General features: G+C 44.9%; 1 protein-coding gene across 24 annotated transcripts in view; it reads right to left on the bottom strand.

The window, feature by feature from the left end:
* The window catches only part of LPP (LIM domain containing preferred translocation partner in lipoma), a 639,448-nt gene that overhangs the window by 534,812 nt on the left and 80,653 nt on the right, over positions 1–23,983 (bottom strand). The window contains exon 1 of one of the 24 annotated variants that reach the window (XM_087861509.1): positions 7,873–10,170. The exons of the other annotated variants lie outside the window; for them this stretch is intronic. The gene's annotated coding sequence lies outside the window, so the exon portion shown is untranslated. Of the gene's footprint in view, positions 1–7,872; positions 10,171–23,983 lie in introns of those variants that run through there. 24 annotated transcript variants of the gene reach the window in all.

Below are 23,983 nucleotides of genomic sequence, written 5' to 3'. Positions count from 1 at the left end.
AAAAGTGTTAATTACAGAAGGAGGAAGGGTCAATATCCACCGTTTCACTCTTCCACTGTGAGGTCTATCGGACGTTTCTATAGCCTGCAAGGTCAGCACTTCTTTCTGTGGCTGTGCCTGATCTTGAGAGACCATTATTATTTATTACACATGAAGCACTTTCCATCTGCAGAGTGCTTTGGAATCGCTTTTTATTAGTTACTCAGCATTCTTAAGTCTAAACACAGCTGAAACCCTAGTGGACAGCAGAAAACCCCTGATTTACTCGTCCATCACCCTCAACGGGTCCACACACCTCCTCCCAAACACTGGACCGGTTGAACAAGAGGCAAAGGAAGCAGTAGGAAGGAGACTTCGCATTCAACACTCATTTATGGAGGCCACCTGGCGCTGGGCTGGGTTTTCGGAGCTCAGCAGGAGGCAGTACAGAAACAAATAAAACACAGCACTTGACCTCAAGGAATTTACCGTCCAGGGCTATTTGAGAGGACCTTTTCGGTGCCTTCCCGCCTGAACATTCTGTGGTTCTAGGAAAGTAAAAATAGATTTCAAACATCATGTGCAGGAACATCTTCCTACATGACTCAAAATTTGAACAATTCTATAGGTATAACTCTAGTCCCAAAAATGGAATTGAAAAGAAAGAATACGCCATGGGCTTATTGCCCCAATTTTCAAATTCCAGAATTCAGACAGGCAGCCCCAAATCAATTCTAAGAGGAAATTTTAGGACAAATGAGTTCATAATCTCTTGAGAGAGAGCACAGAGCCAACCCAAGAAACTTACTCTAAGAAGAAAACATAAATTTAAGTTTTCATAAAGCCACTTAATAGATGCATAAATTACCATCGATGCAAGTTACAAATAGTTTGTGTATATCTCTAAACATTAAAGATTATAGCCTTTGGAGCAACTCTACTCTCCACTATAAAATATCACACATAAAATCGTCAGTTACATTTGGACTTATCACCTGGCAAGAATATCAGAGGAGGGACGGCAGGATGAGAAGGAAGATGGGGTATTCGACATAAATTTTCAAGTCCTTTCCAACCCTCGGTTTATGATCCACTTCTAGAGATCAGCATCTCGCACAAAGCATGGCACGTATTAACTGTTCGATAATCATGAGTTCTTTGGTGTCTAAAATAAATGAAGTACACGGGCAAGAATGAACAGTCAGAAACCGGAAGTCCTCAATTCTGTTAACCACTATGGTGCCCTACGTGATACTCAGGCTGTGAAAGTGAGCTGACTGACACTGATATCACCCCACTAATCACCGCACCTGATTCACCAAAGACTATGGCTTACACAACTCACTACTAATAAATTCCATTCTCCGCCACCCTCTGATGGAGGGGGTGAGGACACACACGTGTGTGCATCTATCCTGTGTCACATGACAGGCGGAAGCTTCAGAAAAACAAGAAACACGGTGCGGGCATAAGAGCACGAGGTAAGTCCTCCCCATGTCATGTCTTTACCACATGACACTGGGCAGCCCCTTCTTTCTATTGGAGCATAACCGTGCTCTTAAGTAGAATGAGGGCAACATTCCTTAGCCTGCCACCGTCATGCACCCGGGTGAGGCTCTGCTAAGTTAAGGGGTATAGAAAGGGGTGAGTCCACTGTAAAGCCCTGTATGAACCTACGTCACATATCATAGTCCCCAACAGGTTCATCACGTTCAATAAATTATTACTGTTTTTATGACTGGTCTTCCCTGTGGTTTTCTCATAACATCACTAAGCACTAATAACCATTACAATGTATGCTTTTTACCAAAGTAGAAGACACACCGTGTTTGGTTTCCCAAGATCCCCCCCAACTGATGGGTAGAGTGTATCACAGAACCCCTGAAACCTTATGAGGTCTCCTCAACGCCACCTTCCACCCAGTGAGGCCGCCTCGTCATGGCGTGCCGTTTACTCTCTTCATTCGCACACCCGCCTCCGTGGCACCAAAGGGCCCACAGCTGGCTCAGTCAAGACGAATGCCACCCACGGAAAGAAAGGCTGCAGAAGCCCCTGGTCCCAAAAACTAAGACCACCAGGTGGAGGAAGACAGTGAAGGGAGTTGAATGCTGTGCTTTTAAAAAAAAAAAAAAAAAAAAAAGGTTGTGATATTATAGTGAGCAGGGCACAGAGGGGGCATCTTGTCTGTGCCCTCTTGAAAGAGGTGACGTGAACATCAAGGAGGATATGGCACGGTCAAGTTGATGAGCTCAGTATCGCTGGGGATGCCCCATAGGAGAAATATGAGACATGATGGGCCTATCTGGAAATATGTTACATTCCTGCTTTAAGAGCCAGAAGAGACCTTCAAGACCCATAAGCACTTCTCCCTTCAGATGGAGAAATGAAGGCCCAGAGACTTGAAGCATCTTGACCAGCTCACAGGGCAAATTCACAGCACAGCTGCCATCAGCACACAGACCTCTTAGCTTCTACCATCTCTGGAGCAGGCGTTCCCACATTATCAGCTCCCATCCAGCCCTTTCTCCTACTCCCAGGACTTGGCGGCCGTGCAGTGGCCAGCTCCAGCCAAGAGGCCACCGCAGCAAGGCAGGGCAGAGCGGGGCCTGGTTCTTCAGCCCCAGAGGGCAGAAGGCTCCTCCACCACGGCTCCCTCAGCGCAGTACCCTTCCACAACCACTCAGTGTGCCAGGGAGGCCCAGGCTGCACCAAGCCATCTAAGCCCAAGGGCTGCAATACTTTGTCAAGGAACAAAGAAACCTCCCTTAATCTCAGCAGAGAAAATAATGCATTGCCTCAGAAAGGAAATGGGAGAGAGCAACTTGGGCCAGAACGCCTTCTGAAAGGAATGGAAAAGTACAAACTTTTGCAACGTAACTGTTGTAGTGTGTTGACAACAGATTACAGAACCCGTAAAGACAAAGAGCATTAGAAATCACGCCTCGTCCCGTAAAGTAAAACGGACTATAGTCCGCTCTAGCGCCAGATTTTTGCATTTCTGTTTCTTCCTAACCTTCTTAACTTCCATGACAGGCAAGTGACTCATCCAATTACTGACTGGAGAGCCAACACCTCAGTTTCACATCCCTCGTTCCCTTTCCAAAGGTGTGAGGAAGCTGTGGGGGCTGCCTCCTACTGGTCCTGCTTCTCCCGCAGGGAAGGCAGAACTTACAAGAAAAGCAGACTCCCAACAAGGCCACTCAGAGGCCATGTTTACTAGGTGCACACCTGTTCCCACAATTCAGTGCTGCACATACCCCAATTCTTCTCCAACAGCAAGAGGGACAAGCGGAAGAGGACGACCATGAAGATGCAGTGAACGCATTCATCTCTGCCCTCAGCACAAAGTTATCTGCCAAGTGAAGTCTAATAATGTGTCCAAGGCATATTTAAGGAAATCACAAAGAAAAATTCAAGACCAAGGTTTTATTTTGTCTTTTTAAGTTCAAACCACAGAAAGTATTTGGAAGAATCAGAAACTACTTTCTGCAGGGAATTCCACAGAAACTGGAAAATCTTGGGCAAAATTAGAACCAAAGAAAACAGAAATAGCAGAGATCTTGGCGATCACCAAATCCAGCCCTGCCACTTTTGACTGAAAAAAAACCAGGCCAGAGAGAGAGCTTCACAGCTGGACGGCGGTCGAATGGGCTGAGAACCCACATCTGCTGACTCCAAGAATAATTTCTTAGTCCTCATTCCAAGCGAGCATTGACTTGAACACTGACTCCAAATTAAACCTACATGTGACTGCAAAGAAAAGGGAAAATAAACTGTTCTCGGTGGCAGATGCTTGGAATATTGGCTTCTTTCTCAAAACTTCACAGTTCACGTTCTGCAGAAGATGGAAACCAGTGGGGTCCCCTTTTGTCAGCTGCAAATGCACATTTCTTAGGAATGCATTGTATGTCTGGTATTCTCTCCCAGCTCCCTCTCCCTGTGCCTCTTTTGGCCATATATGGCACTGAGCTCTGATGCCTGGGTCACAGAACTCAGGCCTCGGGTATGAATACAATCCGATTTCTGAGCTGTTTGTCTTTACTGGAAATCTGAAGAATCCATCTAGGAAACATTTACTAAAATGCAGAAGGCAGGGAGGATTGATTCACACCCTGAACTTGGCACAGAGAAAAAGATTCTCCTTTTGCTCACCCAAAGGTTTGCTAACCAGATTCTGGGGAGAAAGTGTCAAGGTTAACAGAGGTACGAGGGTTTCTATCTCAAGAACTGTGTATGCCTGTGTGTGGGGGGGGGTGCTGGGAGGAAGGGGGCACTGTTCTAACATAAGAGTTAGAGAGGCAAACTGCCACTAGGAAAGCAAGACACAGCCAGCTGCCCATCGGAACATGTCCTCGGCACTCATCTTTCTTGATATGACTTAGTTATCTCTTCATGTGGTGTCTGACTTTCAAACACTTGCAAACTACGTTTCAGAAGCAGAAAATCTCTTTGAAAATAGGGATAATCTGCAATTGTCATTCCGACTTAAAACAAAAATGTTTTAAGTATCTATAATTCCAAACAATACTTTTGAAAGGAATTATACAAAGAGAATTCAATAAACACATCCCCCAGACATGTAAAACTTGAAAGAACAGCACCGTCAGAGCAGAACAGGATAGCGACTTTGAGAGGGGGGGTGGAACCAAGACCCCGAGAATAGAAATGACTTGGCTGGCGGCACGTAGTCAGTACAACGAAGCACATCTCGATGTGGAGCACATAAGATCTAAAAAGAAAAATGGAAGGGACTGTATAAGGGCATTATGACCTCCAAGAGCAAAGAGAGAAAACCACCTGTTAACCCTTAACAGTGCACAGCCCTCGCTGTGGCACACGGCCACCCACAAACTGGCTCTGTGACTTTCAAGAGTGCCCTTTGCATCTCCTAAGGGAGCTTAGACTAAGCATGGAGAGGGACCACATCCTATACAGTAGGCAGACAGGCCTGGTTAGAATCCAACAGCCATCAGTTCTCTGAAGCAGAACTTGAGCAAGTTATTTATTCCTTCAGTATCTCTAGCAATTCATCCGCAAACCAGACATAACCACGTCTACCTTATGGGGTACTTGAAAAGATTAAATAGGCTTTTTACAAAGTGTCGCCCTAGCGGTGTTTGACATCTAAGTAAGCACTTAATACACGGTAGCTGTTAATAGTATATCTGTTCATAATTCCCACTACAAGAACCATGAGTGGTTTGGTGCAATGGTAAAAGTCAAGCAGCCTCTGGTTCAAGTCCTCACACGTCATCTCATCCTAACTGTGAACTGTGAACCTCACTGTGGATTCTCCTCTGCCCTGGCGTGGTTGAGGTCTTAGCTGGGAAAAGTTCTTGAGAAACGGTCTTACAATGTAAAAATGGAAAGTACAATCATAAAGGTCAGAACCTTCTTTGGGGAATAAGAGAGTGTCATGTGAATGTAGGCGCCATGTAAATATCAGTGGAGGAATGAGAGACAGCCCATGTTCTACTTTCCTCATGAAAAGCAAATACAGGGACGTCTGGGTGGTGCAGTCAGTTAGGCGTCCAACCCTTGGTTTTGGCTCAGGTCATGATCTCAGGGTCATAAGATCAAGCCCTGCATCAGGCTCTGTGCTCAGCATGGAATTAGCTCGAGATTCTCTTTCTCCCTCTACCTCTCCCGCTCGTTCTCTTTCTCTCTCTCAAATAAATAAATAAATAAATCTTTTTTTTTAAAGTGACCTTACAAATAGCTTGACTGCCATGCTACTCCTTTCATAAATGTTCCTGAGATGGAGTCTATAGGCCCAGAACCACCCCCACCATGGTAGCAAGGATTCCTGCAAACTGCCACTCAGCACAGGGTGATGAATAATAACGAAATGCTAGCCAGAGGGTGCCCTGACTCACAAGCCAGGCACGGCCCCGGTGAGGAGGCCTAGGGAAGAGTCACCCAAAGTGACCAAGCTAAAAGGCCTTCATCACATAGAATTTCATAGCCAGTGTGAGGAAACAGCAAGGGTCATGTCTCCTTCTGGGCCCCACATGTACACAGGTGCCACTTTCTCAACCTGGAGCGATGTCCAGGGGGGCAGAAAGCTTACAGAAGGCAGTACCATGATCCTAGGCACCTCTAGGACAGTGGTTTTCAAAGTGGGTTCCGCAGAGGCACAGAGTTCTGGAAAGAGAAGTTGGCCCGGGGTGGAAGCGACTGGATCCTCAGGTGTAACTACAGCACCATCATATAACTGCACTTTGGTTATCACACATCCTGGGACTTCACCTCACATGTCATGAGGGGTTTGAAATAGGATTTCACAGAGGAGAAAGGTCTGAAAACACCAAAGCCCAAAGAGCCTACCGTCAAAAGTCGTGCAGCCAGCAAATGCCTAGACCACACAGAGGTTTCCTGCAGGAAGGCCTGGGATGACAGGCCAATGAGAAACAAGCAGAGAAGGTAAGAAAGCTCCAGAGAGCGTGCACTGCTATTAGAGAGATCAGCGCAGCCCCCCAGAAGGCTGGAAATCTTTAGAAGGATTTGAGAAGCAAGAAGGGAAGGGTGATGGGAGCCAGACAGAACAGAACACCCCGGGTCTGGAACTTCTTCACTTCCCTCCTCCACGCTCATCTCTGGGACTTCACACCCAAGTGAACCACCCCAGGAGAAAGGCCTTCCTGCTTGGTGCTGGAACCTGGAAGGAGAGGGACAACGCTGGACAGAGGGCAGCACACGCTTTTATTCTTCCTCTGACGATGCACACGGCGCGCTGGCACCTCGGGGCGGGGAGGGGGGGGGAAGCCCTCTGAGACGACAACGGACTTGAGTTTTTCATTCCTCCATCTTTGCACAGGCCAAATAGGGATAAGGGATCCACATCAACCCGAGAGTTGTCTGGCAGGAGCACAGGGAGGGCCCTCCAATCTGCTTAGTAACAGCAATAGAAAGTGCTAAATAAGTGAGTCAAGAAATATTTCTGGAAGAGCTATTCAACTGGAATGCTTGGAGAGCCACCCGCACTGCAATAACTCGATCTGTCCTCATCCTTTAGAGCACGCAGGAGCCCGGCTTGAAAAAGGGACTTCACAGCTCCAGCAGCAGCCAAATAAATAAATAAACACGCAGAAATCTCTCGGCGGCTTACTGAAGTTACCAGGGAGAAAGTTATGTTCGCAATAAGGATGTGATTTCATTCTTCTCCCCCTGTCTCATTTCACATCTTTTCCCCAACCACTTTTGGTAGTGAGCAGTTTGTCATGCATCCAAGGGAAGCGACACAGCCTCCTGCGTGGCCGATCCATCTAAAAAACATATCATCTGTCTGTGCGGCAGAAAGCCCAGTTGGAATGAGCAAGTTCTGTGCGTTCAACTAGAAAACACTTCTTGTTCTCGCTGTCAAAATAATTCTGTATTAAACTTCTGGGATATGTGACTAATGTGCCTGGAACCTTTTGGAGCGACTGGTTTATTTATTTTAGGGAGGGGAGCGCGGCTGCTGGCGGCGGGGGTGGTGACAGAGAAAGAGGAGGAGGAGGAAGAGAAGAGGGGAGGAATGGGAAACAGGGACAGGCAGAGAGGGGCTGCCCGGAGAGCTCGGGCAGCAGCCCCTGGAGCCGGCCCTGCCAGCCTTCTTCCCCAGAAGCCCGAGAAGGAGCTGGGCCAGGCCAGGAGAGAGAAGAGAAGACAGATAAAGGTTGGCAGTGCACGCTTCCCAGAGTCAAGGTTGCCCAACAGTTCCTCAAAAGACTCGGGAAATGTAAAAGTCAAAGCAAAACAAAACACACACACACACTTCACCAGAGTAATCCTATCACAGCTCTTTCCAAAACCCATAAAAGCTCCCTACTGCTCACAGGAAAAAGCCCCAAACACAATAGCGGGACATGGAAAACTTGTACGACGGGATGGAGATGTCTCACCTCCACGTACCTTCCAGACTCGGCCCGCCAGCCCCAATTCCTCACGCCTCTGCTGCTCCCTCTGTCTCGAAGACGCATCTCTCCTCCCTTGTTTACCACAGCCTAGCTATCTTTCAAGACCTAGAACACTGCCACCCACAGCGAAGCCTTCCCCAGTGGCAGCCAACAGACACCTTACCCTCCGCACGCTCGTAACTGCGGCGTTGATCACTTGACAGCCTGCCTCCAGGTACTTGTGGCTTGTTGGCACACCTGTCTGCCTACTCCCTGGCCCACCCTCTTTCCCCAGAAACCAGCCCCTCTGGTGCACTCACAGTGTGCATGCACACATCGACACCGAGCACTCTGCCATCAGGGGTCTCGGGATGCCCCAGAGGAGTCTGAGGGCTGCACACACCAAGCACGAAGTGGACGTATGCCCATCGCTGAGCCTCTGTGCCTTCCACAGCAAAGCATCTCTAGCAGTAAAGTTGAGAGACAAAAAAAAAAAAAAATCAGCTAGGAAATCTTCAGAAGAAAAAGGCCGGGAATTTGCTCTTGCTAAACCCTTAATCAGCCCTGCTCCCTCCTCAGACCCGTTATGTTGCTAAAGTGTCCTCTTCCGCTTTGCATCAGAGGTGGGTGGAAGGGTGGGACACTAAGCGAGGAGGGGGTGACAGGAGGGGAAGCTTCCAGGGGAAACAGATGAAGTGATGAGGTAAATACATTTAAACCCATCAAATAGGTTGAAATCATCGGCTTACTTTGTTTTGATATTTTTTTCCCCATTTTCTTACTTGTAATAGTTACATGTTAAGAAGGGAAGGAAATGAGGGAGGGAGGATGGAGGGGAGGCAGGAAGGAGGCGTCTGAAGTGGAGAATAGGGACAGGACGGCGACGGGGACAACGATGAAAGAAATACTGAGTTGACTGCCTACGGCTGGTCAGCTTTGGCAGGCCCACCTCCTGAACTTTCTCTCCAAGGTTACTTGGCAAAGAGAACTTCAGAAAACAGTTTTCGCTTTCCTTCTCCAAATCCTTCCCCCCCCCCCCGCCCTCACCTCATCTAAAAACTGAGTTCCAACCTCCTTAAGAGGGAAAGGAAAAATGAGACCCAATTCACTTCACATTTTCTACCACTTAAGGAAAGCCATTTCTTGGAGTGAATGCTTTATGATTCAGAGAATAACCTGCTCTCTCGTCCTGCTTCTCTCTACTTCTGCACGCCCCTCTCTTCCCGTCTTCATGCCTTTCTTCAACTTGGAAGTAGTTCTCTGCCCTCGGAGCAGTCTCAGCCTTCCTCCCATTCAAAATCTCTGTCTCTCTCCCTCCCTCCCTGCCTCTCTCTCTCTGTTTCTCTCTCACTCTTCTTCTCTCTCTCACATACACACACACAAATTAAGTTTTGTTTCTATTTTTTACCTTCATTAGAACACAATAAATGCCCACAAAGGGTAATTCATTCATTTATTCACTCATTTATTCATTTTTAAATAAAGCTTAATAAGTACCTACTGTGAACGAGCTAATATTCTACCAGGGCCTGTCAGAAACTGTAACGAGATGTCAATAGTGATGTGGTAGGAGAGGCATATGGGATAGATCTCGCCCCCGCACCCCACCCCGAGTCCAAGGAACGGTGGAAGCCTTCCTACAGAAGACACCTGCAACACAGCAGGCCCTCTACAACAATCTGTTTAAGGAATGAATGGAGAAATAAATGGATGAAGATGTATTTGAGTTCAGCCTCAAAAGAATGAGTAAGATTTGGATGGGCAGAAATGAGAGCCCCCAGCTCACAGATGAGGGCCACAGCAGCACACAGGCAGGGAAACGAGAGGCGCATCTCAGGAATGCCCAGAAGTCCAGTGCAGAAGGGAAATGCTACCAGTGGAGGCACTGAAGACGTATTCACCTGACAGACTAAGACCCTGTAGCACCTTCTGTGTGATGGATGACCTAGTCACGGGTGCGCCTTTACAAATACTAACTCATTTAATCCCCATAACAAGCCTGCTTCCATTTCACAGGGGAGAAAACCGAAGCCCAGGGAGGTTCAAAAACCTCCCCAGAGAAGAGGGCTGGCAGGCGGTGGGGCAGCCTGGCTGCAAACGGGGGATTATTACCTCCCCATATAATATCAATGCCCTCTGGACGGTCCTGGAGGGCCAGACCAAGGAGTCCAGGCTTTGCTGTATATGCAAAAGGAACCAACTCAAGGTTTGGGGAACTAGGATAATAGGGTCAATTTAGGGAAAATCATTTGCATAATAAGATTTATCAGAGCTCATGGACGGATGAGGGAATAACAGATGAATCAAGCTCACCATCAGCCCCTCCCTGCCCCCCCGAGCCAGACCCACACTTCTAAATTGCTGTTTCGTCGTCATGCACATAGTCCAACAGGATATACGGTAATTTTTCTCTGTGTATGCTCAGACCCTGAAATTTGATTTTTTATATTGGAATAGTCTGTTCCCTTCCGGTTTCCGGGCCAAAAATTCCATGGAGCCTGCCATGAGGGACGGCATGGCTGCAGTCGGCGGTGAGTGGCCTCTTAGTCCGGCCGAATGCTCCGAGAGGCAGCATTGTACGTGCACTGAATAGTCACAAAAATAGCTCGGCTAAAGGACACAGGGGAAAAAAAAAAACTGCACTCTTTAGAACTGACGTGTTTTTCCTTTTCTCTCTCTACCACTGTTTCTATGACCTAGTAAGGAGGTATCGCTGTAGGAGAAGCACCGGGCCAGAATTCTGGAGGCCTGGGTTTGAGTGTTGACTGCCACTTGCTTTTACATGTGATCTCGGACAAGTTCTAGGTCTCGGTCTTTCTGTCTGCAAAATAAAAGGCTATGCTCAACTACAGCAGTTGTTCCCCTGTGTTTGAGAGTGTGTGTGTGTGTGTGTGTGTGTGTGTGTGTGTGTGTGGTGGGGGAGTGTCAAAACAGATATAAGTGCATTTTGGTTGACACAGTCCTGTTTTTCATCTTAAATCCAAAATGTTCTATAAAGTAGAGCCAAGAACTAGGGTGTGGAGGGTGAGTTTGCTATGTGGGGTCCCAGAGCAAAACAGATAAAACAAAACAAATAACATGGCATAGTGGTTCCCTGTAAACGGTGAGATAGGTAATTTCCCTTTATTTTTTTTTTTTTAGACTTTTCCTGTACCTTCGAAATTGATTAACTTGAGGGGCCCTCCAAAACTTGAAGAAGGATTATCACTGAAGAATGGATTAGGGGAGACGTTCATTGCATGCGTTCTCCTCTTCTGCACTGACCGAATTCTCTTCGGTGCTTGGCCAACATTTTTTAAGAAATAATCAAACTACAGCACTTAAAAATACAAGACAACAAGAGAAAACCTAAAAAAAAGAAGAAAAAACAAAAATAAAAACTCATTCCCCAGCACCCCACCCCCACCCCCAACTTGCCCAAACACGTTTTCTAAACACTAATTTTCCTGCCCTGGCTGTGAGGGTGTTGGTGGGGGGGGGGGGAGGGGGGGCGAGGCCTCGTTCCTTAAACTCAGTGCTTCCCTTTTTTTTTTCCCAATTAGCTGAAATCCATTACTCCGTGGTGACAAGTACGGTGAGGACAGTGGCTTCCCTCACACAGCTGTTGCTGAGGCACAGCTGGTAAAAAAAAAAAAAAAGACTGCGAGCCCTTTGTCAGTATAAGGTGCTTAATCACAGAGCAGCCCGCGAAGTCCTCTTGAGGGGCTGTAGCGACGTGCCCAGTATTTCTGTGGTTTAGCCTCAGTGATGACGATGACGATGATGGCAACAACAACAACAGTAATAATAACAAGCAGCTAGCTCACCGCTGGCCACACTGGCCTTGCCGCCAATCAGTAAAACTACAAAGAAGCAGACTCCTTTCCCCAAGCACAGGACACTCTACGTCATCACATCCTAGACCACAATGGGGCAGGTTTTATTCATCATAGCTGGAGGTATTACAGGTGATTTTTCTTCTCGTCTTTCGCTCTCATCCCCATTTTCTCAATCTTCTACATGAGAATGCATTGCTTTTATACTTCAAAAAAAAAAAAAGGAAAAAAAAGAGGATCATTTTTAAAGACCTGTAAACAACCTCCACCATAAATAAGTCAGGCTCTCCTTTCACAGAGTTTAAACATGAGCCTTTCTCACCCGTGAGCCCGCAGGGATATTCTGTAACTAGGTCACCGGATTTCACTCCATCCCGGTGTACCTCTCCAAATGTTCACCAAAGCCACCAATATCTCATGAGGTTAATTTTGGACAACTGCTGAGTTGAATGAAAAGGAACACATTCAGTCAAAAAGCATTTAGGGAATGCCTCTGATATTCTTGGCACAGCAGGAGACACCAACATGAAGGGGCTGCCCCACCCTCCAGAAACCTATAGAAGGGTAGGAATTAATACACACGCATAAATAAGAATAGCTCAAGGTACAATGTGATAAGTTCTAAAAGTGCTCCCGCTCAAAGCAGTATGGGGGTTCTAGGAAAGGAAAGGTTATTTCTAGCTGCTGGGATAAGGGATGGCTTCAGGACAGAGTTAACGTCTCAGCAGGACGAGAAACGCCAATAAAGGCAGGGATGGGGCAGCTCCTGGTCCCAGGTACAGTTCAGCCAGCTGGAGACCAGGGGCAGGAAAGAGTGGCCTTCATTCTGGAGGGAAAGACTGTGCCAGACAGTCACGAGGACACAGGATGTCGGGCTGGAGAGCTGGGGCGTGCTTCCACTGGGGCGAGGCGCACAGTCTCCCCATGTGTCTGGGTGTCACAGTGACCGTTGCCCCTGAAGCCATCCCTTTACATGCAGTAGTGAATTAAACAGTAAACAAAACAAAAAAAGTAAACAAAAAGTAGAGACAACGAATAACCTAAGCTAGTAAAAATAAGCCACAATATGTTCTAGAGTAAAATCAATGGGAGTGATTGTGAATACCTTGCACACTAGAGGACACACCCTCTCAATGATGAAAATCTTGTTAAGTGTGGGGAGAATGCATTAGGAGGGAAAGTGGCAGAAGTCAGGGGCACCTGGGTGGCTCAGTCAGTTAAGCATCTGCCTTAGGCTCAGGTCATAACCCCAGTTGTTCTGGAAAGGAGTCTGGTATCAGTCCTGCATCTGGCTCCTTGCTCAGCAGGGAGCCTGCTTCTCCTACCCCCACCCCTGTTCTGCCACTCCCCCTGCCTGTGATCTCTCTTTTTCTCTCTCCCAAATAAATAAATAAATCTTAGGGGGAAAAAAAGGAAGAAAGAAAAGAAAAGAAAAAAGAAAAAAAGAAGCGGAATGGAAAAGAAAAGAAAAGAAAAAAGAAGCGGAATGGAAAAGAAAAGGAAAGAAAAAGGAAAGGAAAGGAAAGGAAAGGAAAAGAGGAATGGAAAGGAAAGGAAAAGAGGAATGGAAAAGAAAAGGAAAGAAAAAAGAAAGGAAAGGAAAGGAAAGGAAAGGAAAGGAAAGGAAAGGAAAGGAGAAAAGAAAAGAAAAGAAAAGAAAAGAAAAGAAAAGAAAAGAAAAAAGAAAATGGCAGAAGTCGTGGCTCTGTCTTTTGGTTGTTCCCAGTGATCTAGTCCAAAGTGGCTCAATCCCCTTCTCTGGAGGCACGAATTCAGCATCTGTATCCATTCCTATAACACCCTCTCCACAGCCTGAGCCACCTCAAAAAAGCACAAATGCTTTTGGTGAGCAAATTCTCCCTCTCAATGGAATGATAATATCATAAGATTGGGGATTCACTGGGGTCAGAAAAAAAGCATACTGCATCAACAAAAGAGCAAAGAGGACTTTTCTGCCTCTACAGCATTGGTTCTTCTCCCCGGCTGAACATTATTATCCCTTGGGATACTTAATTTTTAAAAATGCAGATACTCAGGGCCTCATTCCAGCCCTATTCCAATCAGAATATGTAGAGGGGGGACCCAGGCACAGTTACCATTACACAGCTCCCCAGGTGATTTTCACACGCAGCCGGGGTTAGAGTCACTGCCGGCAGTTTGGGTAAGAATGCTCAGAAGAAAGCGAAAAGTCAAATAAATGAGAAGAACTGATGGACTGTTCAGCTCAAGCTCAAAGTAACCCCTAATCACACCTCTTTCCCCCTGATTGGGCCTTTATAGGAGGGTGTCAGGTTCCCCTGAGGCTGTCAGCAGAAGCCAGGGGAAGGTCACCAGCATCATGTCATCAGTGAAGGTAGGTGTTCGCCTCAGAACATGAGTCAAGGCCACCGGGGCAGTTAAGAACCCGCACCAGCCCAAGCGAAGTCCTGGGAGGTACTGTCACGGGCTGGGGGGGAAGGAGGAGTGTGCAGATCTCAAGGTGCAGCCATCAGTCCCGTGGCAGTGTAGGGGAGTAAGAAAGGACTACGCTTTGCAGTTAGACACAAGCTGGCTCTGCCCCTTTCGAAGTGAACTTAAACAAGTGCTTTAATCTCTCGGAGCCTTGATTTCCTTATTTGCAGAGGAGGAATTAGAATGTATGCCTTGCATATTCTTTTCCTTTTAGGACTAGGGATGATGGTGTACACAGTCTGGCACACACGAGGTGCTCAATCAATAAATGCCAGGGAGTACATTATTATTGCAATGATTAAGCAAATAAACCAACCTGAAATTGTCTCCAAAATTGCATCCCATCACCAAACCAGGAACTTTAGACAAAAATGAGAAACACGTGTGGTAGACAACCAAATCTGTATCTCATAGATCAGGAAGAAGCATTTATTATACTTCCAATGTCAACTAAACCCCAGCCTGCTTAACCGTAGATGTCAATGTATTGCCCTCAGTCCTGCCTCTCAGCAATTACAAACCGGCTCGGACTTCAAATGTCATTAGGTCTCACCTTTATTCTACCCAGCCCTTATCACACCACAGAGTGATGAAGCTCTGGCGGTGACGGGACCATCATCCTCACTGTGCCCATACGAGGAAACCAAGGCTTACCGGAAAGTGGTTAATTTCAATTAAACTTGGAAGTCAGTAGTCAGAATAAAACTATAAACACAACACTAATTAATAAGTTTACCAACACTGCTCATGAGACAGGCAGTATGGAAATCACAAGCCTTACTCTGGACGTGCCATAGTCAGCCCTAGAGCCAGGACCAAAAGCCAGGTCTGTGGAATCCCATCCCCCAGGATGGAAAAGGGGTCCAATGCTCAGGCTCCACCACCACCGGGTACCCCTGGACATGAAGGCCCTTCTCTTCTCGAAGCTGCAGGTTCCCTTTCTTTCATGAGATGCTCCTTGACTTCCTTAAGGATTACTGGAGAACTAGTGGGTGGTGACCATGGAAACCATTAGTTCCTGTCTGACCTTGAGACACGTACATGTTGCCTTCCGGCACAAAAGCTTAAAAATCCCCTGATGAAAGATTTGTACCCATTACCTGCTTGCGTTAAATGCCAACTGAGTGTTAGAGTCAATATTCAGCCAAAGCTAAGGTTGAAATCTATCAGCATCATTGTCTGAATTTCCTTGATACAAGAATAAATAAGAAATTTCTTGGTGTTGCAGATAACTGGTAATTGATGCTGCTGTGCAGGATTTTGAAGGTTTTGCTGATCAGGAGACGTTGAGGACAACAAATTCGGCGTTCTACTTTCAATATGTCTTCCAAAAACATGTGAAAAATTCTTAAATACACCTTTTTTTGTAAAGATTTGTGGCCTTCAGTAGACTTAAACAACTAAAACTAAAAAAAGAGATCTTCACGGACATTCTTTTTAAATGTTATAAATGCAACTAACCATTACGTGTTCACTTGGACATGAAGTGTGTGCGGTGGGGAGCAGGCAGCTGGGAAAGGCTTCCAGAGAAGAGAACACGTAACCCCAAATGCAGGCTGCAGGCCCTGAATCTATGAACACCATCGGAGAAACTGGTGCTCCGCAATGGCATGACAGGTGGCCACGTGTACAGGAAAAGCCACAGATTTCCTGGCCTTTCAGAGCCAGTTTTGAGTCTCAGTCCTGCGACTACTACCTCTGTGACCTGGGAGAGTAACATAAAGTCTCTGGGCCTCAGCATTCTCATCTGTAAAATGGGGTGGCGTCTATAGTGAGTGCATCTTGGAAAGACTATCCGTGGTGCCCAGTAGAAGCTCCTAGAACAGACCCCAGCTGTGGATACGGCAGTCCGTACCTCCTTTGCTCCTCACACACTCGGTGGAGGAGCTCGGCCTGCTAGAGAAGCACCCTGCCCTACGAGATGGTTCCTAACCTTGCTGCGGAAGCAATCAAGAGGCTTTCCACATCTCCATCAAGGCAAAGGGCACTTTCCCAAGAAACCACGATAAGCATCATACTAAAGTAAGCCGCTCAAACATTTTATAACTTCTCGGGCTTGAGGTAGGAGTGAGTCAGGATGTGAGGGTGGATCTGTGTTTACCCAGCACGACATGGAGGAGAGACGCTGTGCCATGACTGGTGAGTATGGCTGAGAAAGCCAAGGCCTCCGGGGGAGCTTAACAGTTAGGTATCCATTTCTGCTAGAAGCCCTGTGGGGAGGTGACGCTGCAGGAAAGCGACGAACCTTCGGTAACGGTTGCCCAGGGGAGTTCTGCTCAGTCAGCTACACGAGCCTCCTCTCTTACCTGAGGAGGGGCAATGAAGGAATTCCACCCACTGTGTCTGGTGGGGATGTGTTTGTTGGTGCCCCAGAGAGGAAGCTGCTGGTGGCGCAGGGAATATTCTCCTTTACATCCTTCAGCCCCTTTGCTCTGACTCTTCCTTCCCCGTGCACTGCCTCTGCCAACCAATCCCGTTTCCACAGCATCCAAGGCAGAGCACAGACACTGCGAGCCGATTAACGCAAAGCTCTTGCTCCCGGGCACGTATGAAAAAGGCACCGGGTTGATCCTGGGCTGCCTTTCGCGTCTGACTAATGCAAACCGATTTCCTCCCCTTCCCACCATGGAAACCATGATTTGCTGTTTTCAAAAGGGGGGTGGGGTAGGGAGTTCCAGGCCTAAAATGATGAGGACCAGATACCAACCATGCCGACCATACAATCAAGGGAGGCCCTGTCTCATAATTGGCAAAGACTTCCAAATCACCAGGGGCAACACCCACTGAGCTGGTAGAGTCTTACTGAATTCTTCCTACCCTTATAAGGGCAGCTTCATCTGCTTTGGCTGTCACCTTCTTTTGTAGTTTTGGAATACATCATTTGTAGCGTTGAATTTCTTAAGAACAGGTGGGCAGATCCAATTCCAGTTTAATGCCTAGTCGCCTAAATTCATCAGGCAGCCACTGAGCCAAAAACATGTGCACAGATGGCCCTGAACAAGACCCTGGAAGTACAAGGGTGAATGAAGATGCAATCGCTGACTCGTGTCACACAATCATTGGCCTTGTAGGCACGAAGTAAAGGTTAACCATTCCGTGTTGCAATACATAAATATTACCAATATTAACTGTGATGTTAAAAGTACAGGACATAATTAACAATGGAGAACTGGTTTAAAAAGGAAGCCCCAGAGTAGCAGGCTGCGATGTATGCGTGCACACACACACACACACACACACACACACACACACACAAAATGGAACACTATTCATTATCATGTACGTTGGGGCAATAGGATAACTGGCAATCTAGATTTAGTTCCTAATACTTTCTTTGTTTTCCCTATTTTCTACAATGAAAATTTGAATAATTATATTCAAAAAGAGCATCAATAAAATGTTGAAAATAAATAAAGCACACTAATAGTCTCAGAATTCTGAGTTCCCAAAGGTTTCCTGTATTAAACCTAGATATTTGACGCCCTAGTCCCTCACTCCAAAAATCCATGCATGTATTTCTGTGTGTGTGTGTGTACATGTGTGTCGGTGTTACATATATGTATGCTTGATACTAATTAACCTAAATTATGGGATCCTTTGTGGGATCCTGGTTGGGTGGAGGAACACTGAACAAGCTCTGGGAGACAGGGGGTCATCTTTCAGAGCCGCTGAAACTGGAGTACATCAGAGTGGCTGCTGATCAGAAAAGCTATTCAAACACAGAAGATGCACGGGGCAGAGAAAATCAGCAGCCGTTTGGTCTGGAAAAGCAGAAGGGCAGACCTCTCAGCCACAGGCATTGGCTTGTGAACGAGCTGCCTGTCCAAGGGACAATTCTATGTGCCTATTCCTGGGGACAAGCAGCAATAGCTAAATCATTTATCTAATAAAGATCCGTGGCTAAACTTTATACCTCTAGAAAGGCCAGAAACGTTACACACATAATTCTTTGCAAATATGTTCATTTGCTTTGTTGAGGAACTATTAAAAACATCCATTTGGAAGGGGAAACCAAACCTGAAACACTGCAACAAGCTAAGTGAGAGCCGACAATTCCAAGCTCAGAAATACTCAATGAGCACCTACTATATGCCAGCCACTGTAGTAGGTGTTTGTACTATAGTAAGGAGTCCCTGCCTTCAAATAGCTTAACTCTGGAAGAATTTAGAAGGAAACCATAAAAACAAAAAGTAGATGTGAAACGCTTCTATAGGACATGCTACTGCAGCCCTAATAAACTTGACTGTGCAGGTCAAACTATCAAAGCTGCTATTGGGTGGAGGGGTGGAGGCAAATTTGGGTTCCTGATCAAATAAATCTGCAAATTCATGCTATGAGCTCTGAGAAGTTCTACAGCAAAGCAACATGTCTAAATTTGCTTAAGCCGACATTCCCCAAATGTGTTTAGCCACAAAATCCCCCTTCTTGTGGAAAATCTATCAACAGATCATAGAAAACTAACATTTACCCAAACGAAACTTGCAAAATATACAATAATGGCTGTGCCAACAATGATAAAACTCATCAGGTGAGTTCTATTTAAAAAAAGACAGGAAGGTTCATTATGCTTTTGATAAAAATTAACAGACTTTTAAGTATTGACTCTTGAAGGTATGAAAATTTATTTGGAATTCTTCATTCCCCAAAATCTAGGAGACAAAGATTTTGGTATATATCCCAACTTGCTAGAGAATTATATCTGTAAAGCCAGGCCCTCCCAAACCCCCAAAACCTTCAGAGTCCACTGCCCACCCAGTATGGCTACGGGCTTCCCGCAGAGGCACCCTGAACTGGGCAGGTGGCAGAAGAGGGCACAGTGAGTAATCAGCATGTGACCAGGTGCTAGAGACAGGAGACAGAGAGTCACAGGTGCTCCCAAAAACGTATGTCGCCAAGTTCTCATAGTCTATTTCAGGGAAGGGGAGTGGTTATAGATACTGCTGACAGGAGGGAAAGCACAGACAACCCCTAAACCCCTCTTTTGTTTTAAATGCTTTTCCTGCTAAATATGCTAATCCATTTATCAATAAGAGAAATGGATGGGAGAGGTTGACTTGTAAAAGAAAAACAGTTGAAAACAGAGTTGAAAGTCAACAGATTTAGGTCAACACAGTCATTAGTTAGCCAACACCCCATTTTCCTCTGATCACCCTGTTCCACTGGTCACCACTGTTCAGTCCCCTTCACATCGAGTCGTGGTGTGCATTAAAGAGTAACCACCAAGCTCAAATCACAGAGACAAAGAATTTTCTCGCTAAATGGTGTTGGGACACATAGATAGCCATTTGGATATGGACAAAATTAGATCCATTCATCACATCATACACAAGAATAACCTACAAATGAATCAGACAGCTAAATGTGAAAAATGAAATTATACAGGCAATGGAAAATAACACAAGGGAACATGGCTGTTGAGAAATGCTTTCTAACCATGATCAAAAAAACCAAGCAATGGAAGAGAAAGTTGATAAATCCATCTATATAAATATAAAAACTTTTGCATTACAGAAAAAAAGCACTGTAAGTAAAATCAAAAGACAACAAAATGGGGGAAATACTTATATTTCATAAATTAAGAGCTAATTTACAAAGACATTTTTAAGGGGGAAAAAAGACCACAATCCAATTGAAAAAAGTGGGCAAATCTATGAACAGACAATTCACAAAAATGAAATTTATAAAATTAACAAATATGGTCCTTAAACACATGAAAAAATGTTCAACTTTATACATAACAGGATATATGCAAATTAAAACTACATCAAAATATCATTTCTCACCCATCACACTGGCAACAATTCAAAAGCCTGACAATATGCTGCGGTTGAGAATTCTGGTGAGACACTCCCACAGAGAGAAATTTGGCACTATCTACCTAACACAACATTCCTCCTTGACCCAGCATTCCCACTTTCCAGAATATAGCCTGAAGATAAATCTCCACTGATAAGAAAATAAATATAAATAATATTATCCATTGCAGGAAACCGATCTATGTCCAAGCATAGATCAGTTGTATAAGAGAGACAGAGAGAAAGAAGGAAGGAAGGAACAGCAGAAAGACTGAAGGAAGGAGGAGAGAGAAGGGGAGAGATGGGAAGGAGGGAAGGAAGGGAGAGAGGAAGGGAGAAAGGGAGAAAGGGAGGGAGGGAGGAAAGGAAGGAAACAGAAAGAAGAAAAGAATTTTTAAAAAGCAAAATGCAAAAAGGCTTATTTTTATAGTATGTTACCTTTTGTGTAAGAAAAAAAGAAGTATGAAAATACACATAAATCAGGTTTAAAAGAAATACACAAAAGATAACGAAGAAAACAAAAAAGGCTGGTTCCCTACAAGAGGCAGAGGGAGTACCAGGGTGGAAAGAATGTTGAAGGGAGTAGCACTTCTCTGGGTATATATTTTTGTTTAGTTTTGACATTTGGAAGCATGTTAATGTTTTACTATTCGAAAAAATAAAATTAAATCAACAAGGCAAGGGTGGGAAGGAGGAAAGCTAAAACCAAAAGCAAACTAAAAGAATTAAACCCAAATATATTTTAAATGAACAACATAATGACACTAGGGGATTAGGGGGAAGGTCCATAAAGAAAAAAAAAAAAAAAATTTCCTGGGGCACCTGGGTGGTTCAGTTGGTTTAGCATCTGACTCTTGATTTTAGCTCAGGTCATGATCTCAGAGTGCAGAGACTGAGCCCTAAAGGGACTCCATGCTGGGTGTGGAACCTGCTCAAGATTCAACCCCTCTCTCTGCTGCCCCTTCCCCCAGCTCTCTCTCAAAAAAAAAAAAAAAAATTCCCAAACATAGTATTTGACAATAAACCCCCAGTCTTAGGCAGGGTTAAAGTTGGGGGATGGGCATCACAAGCGAATCCTGAACTGTTTTTAAGCAGGCTGATTTTGTATAGTGCTATGAGGTAAAAAATTATTATTATTATCATTATTATTATTTGTGTTTTCATATATTTTTTTCATCCCTATAGGGGCAGGTATATGTGTATATATAGGTGATATAAATATATATAGATGCACGTATATACTTTTATGTGTATAATTTCCTGGCTCTGGACATCGAAAGGGCCTATATGACCAACGGCACCACTGTAGCCATGAGCACACCTAGCACTCAAATCATGGTCCCTAATCCCATTTTCCACTAAAAAGAACAGTACATATTGAAGAAATGGTTGATTTCAGACCTCAGGCAGAGACGACACAAGATGAAACTAGAACCTCTTTTTATTCTAGCAGGTAAATAAATGCTAGCAACAACAAAGGCGGGAACATGCCACAGAGAATCTAAACCCAAAGAAACAACTGACTAATGCCAATGAGGAGCATGAGAGGACTGAAAAGAAGGAGCCCTGTATGCCTCAAACCTGTCCATGCCACCAAAGACAAGGAGAGACCGTGGAAATGTTCCAGAGTGAAAGAGACAAAGAATCATGACAACTAAATGTGCACGACTTGATCCCGGGCTGGACTCTGTACTAGAGGGGGAAATGCTGTCAACCGGACAAAGTGACACCACAGAGGTAGAGACATTAAAATACCAGATCAGGGTTGGCATACTGAACAGGATAACCATAGTGCGAACAGGAAGAGACAATCCTTATTATTAGGAAATACACACTGTACTTAGGGGTAGACGACTGTAATGTATCATGACACATGCCGCTTACTCTCAAACACTATAGAAAATAATCATATATAATATTTATGTAATATGTAATATATAATATATAATAGAAGAGGGAGAATGTAAATAATATGAAATGTTAACAACAGATGAATCCAATGAAAGCTTGGAGTATTATTTGGACTCTTCCTATTCTTGCAACTTTTTCATGTTTGAAATTATTTACAATAAAAACTTAAAGAAAAAATAACCACTGAGAAAGAGAAGGAAAAAATACAGTCATGAAAAACAGGCTTAATTTTTCAGCAGGATTTGAAAATAATAAATAAATTAATCCCAAAGTAGTTCATTCCATATAATAGTTGCATGCCCATGCATTTCACAGCAACACAAAGAAATTTGTGTATTTTAATTTCTTAACACAGGAAAGGATTCTATACTTTCTTTTTCTGGAACTCCTGGGGATGACACCACCTAACACATCTAAGGCCACCATGGATATGTAACCAGGGCTACGATTACAAGATTTGTAGGTCAATGCAAGCCTCTGAAATTCCAGTTCACATTTGCAATCTGAGTACTATACCCCTTCTAGAAAGAGCAAGTTTAGAGTTAGAAGATGAGCTGTATCTAACAAGCTAATAGCTAGCATCAATTTTTAAAAATCTGTCAGCAGTGGCCTTTGAGGTTAAGTATCACCAAATGGATGAGCGAGGAGGGGCAGGGAGCCCTCTTTTTGTCAAAATATGGATCACGTCACATGTGCTGCCTCGCGCTATACACCTGAACTTCCCAGCAGAAGGAAAACTTAGTGACTCAGGCCTTGAAGTTTCCTTCCTGGATAAGTTTAGGGAGGAAAAATAGAAAGATATGAAGGTTAGACATTATGAGGTCAAGAACCATCAACCAAATGGAACTTGATGTTTAAACAGAAAGAGGTAAAATATCTGGGAAGGCAGCAAAATTCTCAGCCCTCTGATTCCAAAACAGGCTCTGCTGACTGAGTGTGTGTGTGTGTGTGTGTGTGTGTGTGTGTGTGTGTACTGCAGCTGAATACTAGGTATTGTTCCCTTCCAAAAAGCATTAAAATATAAAGGTCAGTTAGCTTAAATGGTATTTTATTGCACATACTTTAAAAAGACCTTGGACAATTAAAGCAATGAAATAGATTTCTTGCTATCATTTTTTAAATGTTCTTAGAAGCATAAAAAGAAGGCACGTCCCCACGTAAAAAATGTTAACTCCTTCTCTTCCTTTACGCAACGTTTATTTCAAGGCCTCCCAGAACATATGAGCCATTTGAGTAGAGTCTCCCAGTGCCTCTGTCCTTCAGCAGTTTTCACTGGGGTGGCCGGGAAGGGATGGCCCAGCAGTGCCAGGGTGGCCCACAGAATAAGATGGTAATCACGAGGCCAGCAAAGACCTAGGTCAAAGATCAAGACCAGATCGGTGGTTCTCCCAGGAACGAACTTAAAATAAGACTAAAGCTCAAGGCCCCACCCACAGATGCTGTGACAGCAGGTGAGAAGCTGAGGGAGGGAGACTTCTGTTGTTGGTGGTGGGTGTGTGTGTGTGTGTGTGTGTGTGTGTGTGTGTGTGTGTGTGTGTGTGTAGTTCCTCTGGAGATGCTGGTAGGTGGCCCTGCTTGTAAACCACTGACCTAGAAGATTCTAACCTCTTCTGCAGCTTCTAAGCTCAGGAAAAGCTTCAACCTTCTGCGGCTTTACCATGTCCTCAGACTGACACTGACGGCATCATTTTATTTCTCACCCTGGTCCAGTGTCCACAAAGATAAAATGGCATAAATGACAAACCAATTTCGCTAGTCTACAGCAAAACGTTAATACATTTTAAAGTACTTGGCGTATGTGAATATCAGTTTTTATTAACTTCCTTACATAATACATAAAACTCTTCCTTAAGTTTTCAAAGGCATTGTGCTCCTAACAAAGGGATTGTACTCTGAAAATCTGCCCTGACCCTTTTAACCCCATCAAAGTACTTGGCAACTAGTATCTTGGCTGTGGGTTGTGCTCACAGAATCCCAGATCCCAGGGTAGGAGAAGTTCTCCAGAGATCATCTGGAAAACCCTCTGATTTCAGGCAGAAAAGAGATCATTACCCCATTTCACAGGCAGGTCAAGCGAGGCACACTCAAGACTCCGCACTCCACGCTGACACGCCTCTCTGATTTCTGAAGGTCAGAGACCTTCCTGTCAGGCCTT

This window comes from Ursus americanus, chromosome 4 (genome assembly GCF_024610735.1).
Source record: "Ursus americanus isolate L20-20 chromosome 4, mUrsAme1.1.p, whole genome shotgun sequence".
NCBI lineage: Eukaryota > Metazoa > Chordata > Mammalia > Carnivora > Ursidae > Ursus > Ursus americanus.
Note: the sequence above shows the minus strand (reverse complement) of the source record. Positions and strands in the feature narration are given on the sequence as shown.